A 14,346-nucleotide genomic window follows, 5' to 3' on the forward strand; every position below is an offset into this window, starting at 1 on the left:
AAAAACCAGGATATCAGAAATTACTTTCCAGGATATCAGAAATTACTTCACATTGTGAGAGCATTTAGATATGTAATAACTAGTTAGGAAATGTAGATTTAGGCATGGCTAATGGCAGCTATGGGGGGATACTCGGTTTTTTGCACATTTGAATCAGTGAAGTGTGCTCTTGGCCACCTACAAGATATGGAAATGTTCCCTTCCCCCACTGACAGGTACGATGCCAATGGGAGATGAGCTGATTCCCTCTTCTTGGGATCCAGGGTCTAGTATAAAAATAGGAGTCTTAATTTTGGAGGATCTGTTTTGCCTTCCAGCTGTGCTTACTTATTAGGCTATAGAAACTGGTTGGTTTTTAGGCCGGGCGTGGTGGCTCAAGCCTGTAATCCCAGCACTTTGGGAAGCTGAGACGGGTGGATCACGAGGTCAGGAGATCGAGACCATCCTGGCTAACACGGTGAAACCCCGTCTCTACTAAAAAATACAAAAAAAAAAAAAAAAAACTAGCCGGGCGAGGGGGCGGGCGCCTGTAGTCCCAGCTACTCGGGAGGCTGAGGCAGGAGAATGGCGTAAACCCAGGAGGCAGAGCTTGCAGTGAGCTGAGATCCCGCCACTGCACTCCAGCCTGGGCGGCAGAGCGAGACTCCGTCTCAAAAAAAAAAAAAAAAAAAAAAAAAAAAAAAAAAAAAAAAAAGAAACTGCTTGGTTTTTGCTTTCCTGGCCCTGTTTCTCCTAGGGATCCACCCTGAAGCCAGGATGGTAATCCAATTAAGAAACTGACAAATAAAAAATCTCACAGGTGCTTGATCTTCTTCCACCAGAAGAAGACCAGTCCAGCCTGGCCAATATGGTGAGACTCCATCTCTACTAAAAATACAAAACACATATAAATCTGTGTATAGATTTATATGTGTTTTGTGTACAATATGAAAGAGCTTTGATTAATTGGTTTAAAAATAATAAGAGCTTAAATCAAATATTTTATCAGAAAAATAGAAACCATGGTGTATTTTAGTTTACATGACTTTAGTAATCATTGGGAAATAAAAACACTTTTACATGCTAGGTATGTGAAAAATGTAAAATGTGTTTTTGGTAAAAGATTACAAGATATCATGGGAATGTGGATTATTTTGGTCTAAATTAAAGGTTTAAAGGATTGTTTTAAGTTAGATAAAATAGTACGGAAGGTTTAACCAAGTTGTGAAAGGTTTGTAAAGAATTAAATCTTGTAAAATAAATTCTCTGTGTTAATATATTGGTTAAAGTAAAAGGGGTATTCAGTTTTTTTTTTTTTAATAAATTGAACACTGGAATAGAGCACTAACCTGCTCTTTCACAAAAATTGTAAAGTGTTATAAAAGGATTATAGGAATCTTACCTTATGTTCAAACTGATTAAGACTGGATAGATTTGTCTATAAGGCTTTATTAAGAATTAGGTTTGACGTCAACTAATGCAAGGGTGAGATTTAGCTTTTTCCCATGAACAAGATTTTTATGCAATATTTTTAAAATGAAAGATTTTTGTCTGCCCTTTTGAATAAACTGGAGCAAAAGGAAAGGAAAAAAAAAGATTGTTTGGAAAGTGAAGTCTTCCCTCTATTAATGAGTAAAGGTTTTTGCCTTTTTAAAATTTTTGAGTTATCATTTTGGTTAATGAGTGATTTATGGTAACCTGGGATTTGATATTTGACAAACTTTATAAAATCAAATTATAAATTATTTATTTTTCTTGCCTAAATTCTTTTAGATATTAGGTCCCCTAAAGTACAAAGATGACATTTGGCTTATTTAGTATAAAAATCATACAGGAAGAATTGTCAGAAAGTATTGTCAGGCTGGGTGCAGTGGCTAATACCTGTAATCCCAGCACTTTGGGAGGCCAAGGAGGGTGGATCACCTGAGGTTAGGAGTTAGAGACCAGCCTGGCCAACATGGTGAAATCCTGTCTCTACTAAAAATACAAAAAAGAAAAAAAATTGCCAGGTGTGGTGGCTGGCACTTGTAATCCCAGCTACTCAGGAGGCTGAGGCAGGAGAATCACTTGAACCCAGGAAGCAGAGGTTGCAGCGAACTGAGATTGTGACATTGCACTCCAGTCTGGACAATAAGAGTGAAAATCTAGCTCAAAAAAAGAAAGAAAGCATTGTCAAATATGAAATGGTGTTTGGTTTTCCTTGGTTTGTATTTGTATAAATATGTTATTGGTATGTGTTTCAAAAAATGGAAAACTCCTATAATTCTGATATGACTTAGTGTATGTTACTAATAGTAATAATTGTTATGTAAAATTGTTGTATGCAACAGAAGTAACCAAAATCTCCCTGTCAATTGTGGCTTTAATAGTGGCTGTCCTAAGACTTCTTTGTCATCGACAATTGTTGTCTTGTTTTAATCCTCTTTGAAAAGTGATTTATAATCAGGTATAGGACGTTGACAGGTGCTCTTAAATGCAGATTTCTGATGAATTTGGAAATTTTGGCATTAGAATAAAGAAAAAACTTTCAGGACTCTCATGGAGAGCTGAAATGTGCATGAATATCAAGCAGAACAGGACATAACTGCATAGAGTAAACTAATATAAGACTGAAGTAATCTTTTTTTTTATTACTTTGCTTAAAACATTACTGATACTTTGTTGTGTTTTTCAGGGTCCAGGAAACTTTTATTTTGAGCTATTCACAGCTTTTAGCAATTGAGTAAAATACACTTCTGTAAACAAAATTTGGAGCACATTTTTTTCTCTCTACCTGTTTTCTCCAGAATTTGGAAACTATTTGTGAGTATTCTTAACTTATGGCAATATAATTTGAATAAGTGCAAAAGAATGTTTTCTTCTGCACCAGGACACAATTGGAGAAATTATTTTGCCAAGGCTTTGACTAGAAAGGCATACTTTCCTTTAAGGAATCAAAATTGACTTATAGAGCCAATAAATGTCCCTTAGGAAAACTGGCTTTATACCTTGTCTACACAGTCCCTGTACAGGGTTCCTAACCTGTGGTAAGTAAATAATGTCACTTCCTGGCAGGCTCTTGAGCCCCAAGTTATCCTGTGATCTCAAAAGAGAAATTTATGCAACTCATATTTGAGGGTATAGACTCATGGCTGGGCTCAGCTTTAAAAAGTCTTATCTGAGATTCATTTCATGGAACAAGGTTTCATCAAATCCAATTTTTAAAACCTATGTAAAAATAATTATTCTTGCTGAATTTTATGCAAATAATCAGGCCAAGTATAACAAAGCAACTTGGTCATACCATGATTTGTCTTTAGTAAAATGGGAGACTGGAGAGAGAAAAAAAATTATACTTTAAGAACTATGGTACATCTGTTATTAAATTCTAGATTTATCTGTTGTTTTTGAAATTTTTTTGAAAGAAGTTGAATCTTTGAATAAACCAATAACAAGTTCTAAAATTGAGGCAGTAATAAATAGCCTACTAACCAAAAAAAGCCCAGAATCAGATGTTTTCACAGCCAAATTCTGCCAGAGGTACAAAAAGGAGCTGGTACCATTTCTTCTGAAACTATTCCAAACAATTGAAAAGGAGGGACTCCTCCTAACTCCTTCAACATCCTGATACCAAAACCTGACCCTGGTGGCACTGGTGGTAGTGCAGCCTGAGAAGGGGTGGGGATGGAGTTTATCCATGGGCCGGGGTTATAGGATTCCCTGGGCAGCACACTGCCTGGCTCCATTCTTTTCATCTTAGATTTACTGGGAGAGGTTGATACACAGAGAAAGTGGAGAACTATCTCAATAAAGGGTGTGAATAGGGTACTGAAATCAAGAACCAATCTTTGGAGGAGGGCTGCTTACATCTATCTAACTCTGAGAACAGATTGGGGCAGCATGGGATTGGAGGAGAGGAGGGAGCCTCTTAAGAGAAAGACCGTAAGAGACTGGGCCCCTGCCTAAAGCATAACAGGACGTAAATGCACGCAGTAAACTAACATAAGATTGAAGCAATCTTACATTCAATCTTATATTGAATCTTATACTAATTGAAGGCCCCTGTCCTTTGACAATGCTTTCTGTTTTGTTTTTGAGATAGTTTCACTCTTGTTGTCCAGACTGGAGTGCAATGCCGCAATCTCGGCTCACTCACTGCAACCTCCGCCTCTTGGGTTCAAGCGATTCTCCTGCCTCAGGCTCCTGAGTAGCTGGGATTACAGGTGCCTGCCACCACACCTGACTATTTTTGTGTGTGTGTGTTTTTAGTAGAGACAGGGTTTCACCATGTTGGCCAGGCTGGTCTCTTACTCCTGACCTCAGGTGATCCACTCTCCTCAGACTCCCATAGTGCTGGGATTTCTGGTGTGAGCCACTGTGCCCAGCCTGCTTTCCGACAATTCTTCCTGTATGATTTTTATACCAAGTAAGCCAAATGTCATTTTTGTCCTTTAAGAGATCTAATGTCTAAAAGATAATTAGGTAAGAAAAATACATAATTTATAATTTGATTTTTAAAGTTTGTCAAATATCAAATCCCAGGTTGTCATAAATCACTCATTAACCAAAATGATAACTCAAAAAGTTTAAGGCCGGGCATAGTGGTTCACACCTGTAGTCCCACCAGTTTGGAAGGCCAAGGCTGGGGGATCACAAGGTCAGGAGTTCAAGACCACCCTGGCCAAGGTAGTGAAACCCTGATTCTACTGAAAATATAAAATTAGCTGGATATGGTGGCACGTGCCTGTAATCCCAGCTACTCAGGAGTCTGAGGCAGAGAATTGCTTAAACCCGGAAGGTGGAGGTTGCAGTGAGCCAAGATCATACCACTGCACTCCAGCCTGGGTGACAGAGTAGGACTCCACCTTAAAAAAAAAAAAGAATTTAAACAGGCAAAAACCTTTACTCATTAATAGAGGGAAGACTTCACTTTCCAAATAATCTTTTCTTCCTTTCCTTTTGATCCAGTTTATTCAAAAGAGCAGACAAAAATCTTTCATTTTTAAAATATTACATGAAAATCTTGTTCCTGGTTTGCTAAATCTCACCCTTGTGTTAGTGCACTATTGATGTCAAACCTAATTCTTAATAAAAATCTTACAGGCAAATCTATCTAGTCTTATTCACTTTGATCATAAGGTAAGATTCCTATAATCCTTTGATATCACTTTACAATTTTTGTAAAAAAGCAGATTAGTGTTCTAAGGAAAACCAGCTGTTCTTTTATTCCAGTGTTCAATTTGTAAAAAAACTGAATATACCTTTACCTTTAGCCAATATGTTAACACAAAGAATTTCCTTTATAAGATTTAATTTTTGACAAACCTTTCACAACTTGGTTAAACCTTCAGCTCTATAATTTGGGCCAAAAGTAATCCACATTCCCATGACTTCTTGTAATCTTTTATCAAAAACACATTTTACTTTTTTTACATACCTAGCATGTAAAACTGTTTTTATTTCCCAAAGATTACTAAAGTCATGTAGATTAAAACATGACTTTAGTAAAACACACCATGGTTTCTATTTTTCTGATAAAATATTTGGTTTAAGCTCTTATTATTTTTAAACCAATTATTCAAAGCTCTTGCTTATTGCACATACAATAGTTATAAATACATAGATGGAAGAAGATCAAGTACCTTTAAGATTTTTCCTTTGTCAGTTTTTTAATTGGATTACCACTCTGGCTTCAGGGTGGATGCCTCGGAGAAACAGGGCCAGGAAAACAAAAACCAAGCAGTTTCTACAGCCTAGTAAGTAGGCATAGCTGGAAGGCAAAACAGATCCCTCCAAATTAAAACTCCTATTTTTATACTAGACCTGGATCCCAAAAAAAGAAAATTAGCCCATCTCCCATTGGCATCTTATCTCTCAGTAGCGGGAGGGGACATTTTCATACCTTCTAGGTGGCCAAGAGCACACTTCTCTGATTCAAATTTGCAAAAAGCCAAGTATCCCCCCATAGCTGCCATTAGCCATCACTCAATGTATATTTCCTACCTAGTTATTACATTTCTAAGTTCTCTCATAATGTGAAGTAATTTCTGATAGTCCAGAAAGTAAAAACCATCAGACAATGCAATGCAAAATGGAATAGAGCCTTAGACTTTGAGATGGATCTATCCACTTCCAGTTCCTGGGGTTTCATGAGGAAAACAGATGTTTTTCCCAAAATGCCTATTGTGGCACCTCCTCTGTTTTTTCCAAGGAGTTCCAATTTTTAGAGCTTGAATATCTGCAATTAATTAAGCCAACTTTTGGGCCAGGCATGGTGGTTCACGCCTGTAATTCCAGCGCTTTGGGAGGCTGAGGCAGGCAGATCACTTGAGGTCAGGAGTTCAAGATCAGCCTGGCCAACATGGTGAAACCCCATCTCTACTAAAAATACAAAAATTAGCAGAGTGTGGTCGTGGGCGCCTGTAATCCCAGCTACTCCGGAGGCTGAGGCAGGATCATTGCTTGGTCCCAGGATGTGGAGGTTGCAGTAAGCCAAGATTGCTCCACTGTACTCCAGCCTGAGTGACAGAGCAAGACTCTCTCAGAAAAAAAATAATAATAGTAAAAATAAGCTGAATTTTTACCATGATGCACTTTTTAAAAATTTTGGTTATTTATTTATTTTGAGACGGAGTTTTGTTCGTATTGCCCAGGCTGGAGTGCAATGGCATGATCTCAGCTCACTGTAACCTCCACCTCTCGGGTTCAAGCAATTCTCCTGCCTCAGCCAACCAAGTAGTTAGGATTAAAGGTACGCACCACCATGCCTGGCTAGTTTTGTATTTTGAGTAGAGACAAGGTTTTTCCATATTGGTCAGACTGGTCTCAAACTTTCAACCTCAGGTGATCTGCCCGCCTTGGCCTCCCAAAGGGCTGGCATTACAGGTGTGAGCCACTGTGCCTGGCAAAAACTTTATTTCATTCTCTTATTACTTGACTTAAGCCATGCCAAAGTGTCAATATTTCTGATTTTTGAACTTTACTAACATAACCTCCCAGGTGAAACCAATAAGCTATTTTGTTTTTGTTTTTGTTTTTGTTTTTTGAGACAGAGTCTCCCTCTGCCACCCAGGCTGGAGTGCAGTGGCCAAACTCGGCTCACTACAACTTCTGCCTCCTGAAACCAATGAGCTTTAACTAAGGTTATGAACCTAACCATAAGTGTATAAGGTATTTTCAAAAAGGTGGCAAGCAGTTTTTACAAAATCTAGAATCTTTAAAAGTATCTCTGAGAAAGGAAAATCCAAGATGATTCACAGAGGGGAAGAGAATCAACAAATGTTCACACAGATATCAAATCACAAAGGACTCATTTCCTAAGCCAGAAATTGAACCCTGAACTCGGGCTGCCACTGTGAGACAGCAAAGCCCAGCTACTGAGCTACAGCACTGAGCAGGCTCCATTGGAGTCTCCCAGAAGAAGCCTCCAGCAGCCAATTTTGAGCTTGCAAAGGTTTTTAACTGCTCAAGATCATTTTTAGGGTTAACTAGAACACAAATTTAAAAACTTCTGTATGCTGGATGGTAGAAACCAAGAGAACATATTGCCACATGTCTACAAGGTCAAGCTCCCAAGAACATAAAACAAGAGGGAAATTTCATCCATTTTGTTGTTGTTTGTTTCAAGGCCTTCCTTTTTGTTTCTTTGTATCTTTGAGAGGGAGTCTTGCTCTGTCTCCCATGCTGGAGTGCAGTGGTGGGATCTTGGCTCACTGCAACCTCTGCCTCCCAGGTTCAAGCAGTTATCCCTGCCTCAGCCTCCTGAATAGCTGGGACTACAGGTGCCTACCACTACCCTGGCTAATTTTTGTATTTTTAGTAGAAATGAGGTTTCACTATGTTGGCCAGGCTGGTCTTGAACTTCTGACCTCAGGTGATCCGCGTGCCTCGGCCTCCCAAAGTGCTGGGATTACAGGCATGAGCCACCTTGCCAGGCCTGTTTCAGGAACTTCTGACCAGAAGTTTCAACATGTGGTCTCTGGGAAAGATGGTGGCCCAGAGTAACAGAAAAGACAGGAAAGGGAAATACATATGTATCCCTTCAGCTCTCAAGTTTCCCACTTTAGGGAGGAAAAAGTGTTCCATGATCCTATACTCGCCTAATTCTGACAGCCACAGTCATCAGCAAAAGTGCAAGGCAGATTAATCCAAAGACAGGGATGGGTGCGGTGGCTCAAGCCTGTAATCCCAGCACTTTGGGAGGCTGAAGTGGGCGGATCACGAAGTCAGGAGTTTGAGCCCAGCCTGACCAACATGGGAAAACCCCATCTCTACTAAAAGTACAAAACGTAGCTGGGCGTGGTGGCGTGTGCTTGTAATCCCAGCTACTTGGGAGGCTGAGCAGGAGAATCGCTTGAACCTGGGAGGTGGAGGTTGCAGTGAGCTGAGACCTCGCATTGGACTCCAGCCTGGGCGAAAAGAGCGAGACTCCATCTCAAAACAAACAAAGAAACATACAAACAAACACAAAGACAATTGTGGCTGACATTCCATAATGCCAAATCTAATCTTAGCCGAGAAGGACTTTACTGCGAGGGGCCTCCAACTCCCTAAATCTTAGGAAAGACTCAACCTTTTGAAGTTGTGCCTCAAACACAAGTTTTGTCAAGTGTTCCTGCCTTTTATTAAAGGGGACCTTTTGTTTTATCTGCCTTAGGAGACACTCTAACTCCCCTAAATTGGACTACTAACCTAATCCCATTCTTTACCGGGATATGCCAGCACTTACAAAAAGTTAACCAACTGGTAATTCACTCACCTAGTGACTCTGATAACTTCCTCACCCTAGCCTGGGTCCTCCTCTGTTAGATGGGGGTCCCAGGCTTCCTACAGATGGAAGCCAAGCACCAGCCCCACCTTGTGAGCCCACCTAGGCCTCTTTACCCCACTGACCAGTGAGACCCAACTGGCCAGACCTGGTGTCCTATTTGTATATTGCCCTTTCTCCCAGTGTGTTTCCGTAATGACTGCTGTGTGGAGCTTCCATATAAGCTGCAGAATACAGAATGTCCTCTAACGAAAATCTCCCTGTCAATTGTGGCTTTAATAATGGCTGTCCTAAGACTTCTTTATCATCCACAGACATTGTTGTCTTTTTTCAATCCTCTTTGAAAGGTAATTTATAATCAGCTATAGGACATTGACAGGTGATCTTAAATGCAGGTTTCTGATAACCCTGGAAATCTTGGAATTAGAATAAAGAAAAAACTTTCAGGACTCTCTTGGAGAGTGAAATGTTCATGAATATCAAGCAGAACAGGAGATAACTGCATGGAGTGAACTAATATAAGACTGAGGTAATTTTTTTGACTTTGCTTAAAATATTACTGATCCTGACTGGGCACGGTGGCTCATGCCTGTATTCCAAGTACTTTGGGAGGCCAACATGGGTGGATCACAAGGTCAGGAGTTTGAGACCAGCCTGACCAACATGGTGACACCCTGTCTCTACTAAAAATACAAAACTTAGCCAGGTGTAGTGGCACACAACTGCAATTCCAGCTACTCAGAAGGCTGAGGCAGGAGAATCACTTGAATGTGGGAGGCAGAGGTTGCAGTTGAGCTGAGATAGCTCCACTGCACTCCAGCCTGGGAGACAGAGTGAGACTCCAGCTCAAAAAAAAAAAAAAAAAAAAAATTACTGATCTTTTGTTCTGTTATTAAATGCTAGTTTCGTCTGTTGTTTTTGAAATGTTTTTTGAAAGAAGTTGAATCTTTGAATAAACCAATAACAAGTTCTAAAATTAAGGCAGTAGTAAATAGCCTACTAACCAAAAAAGACCCAGGACCAGATGCTTTCACAGCCAAATTCTACCAGAGGTACAAAGAGGACCTGGTACCATTTCTTCTGAAACTATTCCAAACAAGTGACAAAGAGGGACTTAATGAGGCCTTCATCATCCTGATACCAAACCTGACCCTGGTGTCACTGGTGGTAGTACAGCATGAGAGGGAGTGGGGATGGGGTTTATCCACAGGCCAGGGGTTATAGGATTCCCTGGGCAGCACACTGCCTGGCTCCATTCTCTTCATCTTAGATTTTTTGGGAGGGTTTGATACACAGAGAAAGAGGAGACCCATCTCAATAAAGGGTGTGAATAGGGGACTGAAATCAGGACCAATCTTTGGAGGAAGGCTGCTTCATCTATCTAACTCTGAGAACAGATTGGAGTGGCATGGGATTGGAGTGGCATGGGATTGGAGGAGAGGAGGGAGCTTCTTAAGAGAAAGGCCCCGAGAGGCTGGACCCCTGCTCCCTCCCTTCCCCACAAGGCCCCTTCAGCATCTTCCACCCAGGCCCTGTCAGTATCCTGTCCTTCCCTCTGTGTCTAGAAAATCAAAGTTCTCCAGGAGACGTAGCCACTCCAGGTGGCTGAAAAAAATGACTGTTTTCAGTCCAAGGAGAAACTTTGGGTCTGCTTTCAGGCAATGAAGTGGCTAAGTGAGAATGAGAGAAGAGGACCCAGCCAATTAGCAGAGGGAAGAACACTCTTTTTTGTGGCCAGCACAGAGAGCCTGTGGCCATAGCTCCCTGATCAGTGCCAGGTCCTGTTGCATAGTAATCACTGGGGCACAAATATTCCAGCTGGGCAAGTACTGAGAGTGAGACCTGAGGTGTGACTCCCAGTAGCCTCACAGCTGCCTTAATGTCCTGCAGCTACAACCATTTCTGCCAGCTGCCACCCCCATCCCAGCAGGCCAGCAGCTCATTCAGCACCTGTAGTGTCTGAGGCTCCACCAGAATGGGATTCAGGACATCAGTCCTATGCCATCCTTGACCGAGGGAGTGAGCCCCAGGGGACAACCTCGATGCAGGTGGGAACTTAGCTCCATGGTGTCTCTGTTACCAAACACCAAGTGCTCCTGCTGGTTGGATTAGGTCCCAGGACCTCTGCAGGTGAGGTGGGTGACCATGAGGCAGGCACCCCAATATCTGACGCTCTGGGGCTTAACTCCCCCACAATAGGCACATGGCACCCCCACTTTACAGACACCCCAGTGAAGGTCAAAGCAGCCCTGAGTGGGGAAGACTCTGACCCAGAGCCAGGATCCCACCAGACAATTCTCAAACCAAGGTCTAAAAACTCTTCCTCAAAATGGCTAGGGGTCAATATTTGCAGCTTTCCCAACCCATGTCGATTTCAATGACTCAAATCTGCAGCTGTAGCATGACAGTAGCCTCCCGCAGACAACCTGTGAATGAAGGCATGTGGCCGCAATCTCACAGAACTTTACTTATGGGCACTGAAAACTCCAATTTCAAAATGCCACAAAGTATGATTCTTCTTTTGGTTTGTTTTGTTTGACCATTTGGAAATGTAAAATTCATCCTTGGCTCATGGGAGGCAGAAGAGCAGGTGGGGACTGGCTGTACTTTGATGACCTCTGGCAGAAATGAAGCTCAGAGGAGGAGATGACAGGAGGGGCGAGGCCAGCCCCTCTCAGCTGAGATTGACCCCAGGAGGGGTCCCTGTCGGCACCACCCCATATCTTGGCTTCAAGAGCAGTTCAGGTGAAGAGCAGGGGAACAGAAAAGATCTCAGACCTCAGCAACAAAAAGGAAGGAGACTCAGGGTCAGGCAGCCATGTGGATGGATGGCATTCAACAGTGCACACTGTAGCAGCCATTTGTAAAAAAAAAAAAATATATATATATATAAAATATATATTATATATTTATATTATATATAAAAATATATATATATTTTTTTTATTTTATTTTATTTTTTGAGACAGAGTCTTGCTTTGTCACCCAGGCTAGAGTGATGTAGCATGATCTTGGCTCACTGCAACCTGCACCTGCTGGGTTTAAGCAATTCTCCTGCTTCAGCCTCCCCAGTAACTGGGATTATGGGGGTGCTCCACCACGCCTGGCTAATTTTTGTAATTTTAGTAGAGGCAGGGTTTCACCATGTTGGCCAGGCTAGTCTCGAACTCCTGACCTCAGGTGATCCACTTGGCCTCCCAAAGTTCTAGGATTACAGCTGTGAGTCACAGCACCCGGCCAGCAGCAGCCATTTACATCAAGTTGAGCAAGGCACGATCAGCCCTAGTGGGACAGTGGTGAGGGCTCTGTGTGGTAGAGGACATTCTGTATTCTGTAGCTTATATGGAAGCTCCACACAGCAGTCATTACAGAAAATACACTGGGAAAAAGGGCAATACACAAATAGGACACCAGGTCTGGCCAGCTGGGTCTCATTAGTCAGTGGGGTAAAGAGTTCCAGGTGGGCCCACAAGGTAGGGCTGATGGTTGGCTTCTGTCTGCAGGAAGCCTGCGACCCCCATCTAACAGGGCAGGACCCAGGCTGGGGTGAGGAAGCCATCAGAGTCATCAGGTGAGTGGGTCAGAGCTGGAAACAGAGCAGGCGGGGAGCCCTGGCATCTCCCAGTGAAGGCTGAGAAGCTGGGGTGGGAACACATTCCATAGGCAGATGCACTTGTCCCTTGCCCAGTCCCTGGGCCCCTCCCTCTGTCCAGTGAATGCCCAGTTCCTTAGGAGCCACTGAGGCCTGAGACCCATGGACACACCACCTGATCATCACCCCCAGGCCTTTCTGTCAAGACCAGACAATGCCCAGTACAGGCAGCTGGTCTAGGATTGGGGTCTGGGAAAGGGGTGTATATTCCTACATGGCAGGCGCCCTGACCTAGACCTGCCTGAGCTAGTTGCACCATCTCTTGTTATTCTGCCTATTTATGGCCTAGATTCAAAAGTCCAGCTGTCCATTTTGGCCACACCATTCCCTGGCTCCTCTGCCAGGCCCAATTGTGTCTGACCTACCTAAGCCAGCCCCACCTGTCCAGTGATCATCAGAATCCTGCCAGCCAGAAGGATCCAAATTTGTCCCCTGAAATATCCACAGGAGCCTGTCTTATTTATTTGTTTATTCATCAAGACGGAGTCTCGCTCTATCGCCCAGGCTGGAGTGCAGTGGCGTGAACTCAGAGGAGCCTGTCTTTTGCAGGGGCCACAACTCAGGGCCAGATTTCTGGAAGCCCCAGAGTCAGGTGTATTCCTGTCCTGAATTCCAGCCTTCAGTCCTGGCTATCTTGTTTTTTGGGGACTACTCAGCACTGGGAGCTGCCCGAAGCCCCCAAATGGCAGAGAACATCCTGATCATGACAGCCTCAGCCCAAGACCCCAGCCCAAGAGCAAAAGTCAGTTGGTTCTAGTGTCTGGATAGTGACAACAGGTGAAGCCATCTGCACAAATACTGCCTTCAATCAGGTGCAGTCACAGACTAGGGGGGCCACAGAGCAGCCCCCAAGCCAGCCCTGCCCAGTCAAGAAATGAGGCAATCAGTGTGGCATGGAAAAAGGACCCTGTACTCAGCCAAAAGCTGAGCCCTGACCTGCCACCCACCCTGCCCACAAGGGACTCTGACTTCAGGCCGAGGCAGGCAGCAGAGTTGTCAGCTTCTGTGATTCTATCCCACGGCCCACAAGGGCCTGAAGAGACCCAGAAAGAGCTGAGCTAGGGGAGTCAGAGAAAGGCCTGCTGAGTGAAGGGCAGCATGGGCCTGGGCATGAGTGGGCACTAAGGGCACATGACCTGGCTCCCACTGGAGAGGAGGCAGCAGGGGAGAGTCCTGCAGAGCTCTCATATACTCCACTCAGCTCCCAGGTACACGTAGTGCCCATAAGCCTCTCAGGAGACCTAGGAATGGTTCTTCATTGGTCAAGAAATGAGGCAATCCCACCCAAACCCACACAGACACTGACGCCTGCACACATCAGAGAACAAACCTTTTGTGCCCAGGGTGAGGCAAAGGGGGAATATCCCCTCCTTCCCCCTGTGGATCCCAGAACACTTGCTCCTCCTGGTGCCTCCATCCCCAACCCCACAGAGTGCTGACCACAACTAAAGTGCTCCATGGAAAGAAGAGCCCATGGTTGGATCCCAAGAGGCGTTATGTCCTGAACGGGCCATGCTGGGTCTAAGGTGGTAGTTCCCAATCACAGAGCCTCTCACTTTGCCACCCACTGGCCCTGTGCTTCAGCTTCCCTTGGTGGCACATGGTAACAATCCCACTCTGAAGGCTGGAGGACCCACAGAGGCCGCCACACCCAGTTAAATGGCTGCATTGTGAAAGTTGGGGGCAAGAGACATCCCTTGCCTTGGGTCTCTTGCCTTGGGACTGATGTCCATCAGGCCACAGCCAGGCCGGCCTGCTGGAGAGGGCTGTGTTCCCTGTACTCTGAGTGGGAAATGGTGCTCAGAGTCCTGGGTCACTACTGTTGACTCCCGCAAAACACAGGGGCAGACATGCTCCATTATGTAAGCCTTGGGTCAATCCCAGAGAATAAGCATCAAATTCACTCCTGTCTGAAGCTGTCTGCCCCGAGGCATTTGGGTTTTGGGGTGAGATAAGGATCTGGAGTCAG

Source organism: Rhinopithecus roxellana, chromosome 6 (genome assembly GCF_007565055.1).
Source record: "Rhinopithecus roxellana isolate Shanxi Qingling chromosome 6, ASM756505v1, whole genome shotgun sequence".
Classification (NCBI taxonomy): domain Eukaryota; kingdom Metazoa; phylum Chordata; class Mammalia; order Primates; family Cercopithecidae; genus Rhinopithecus; species Rhinopithecus roxellana.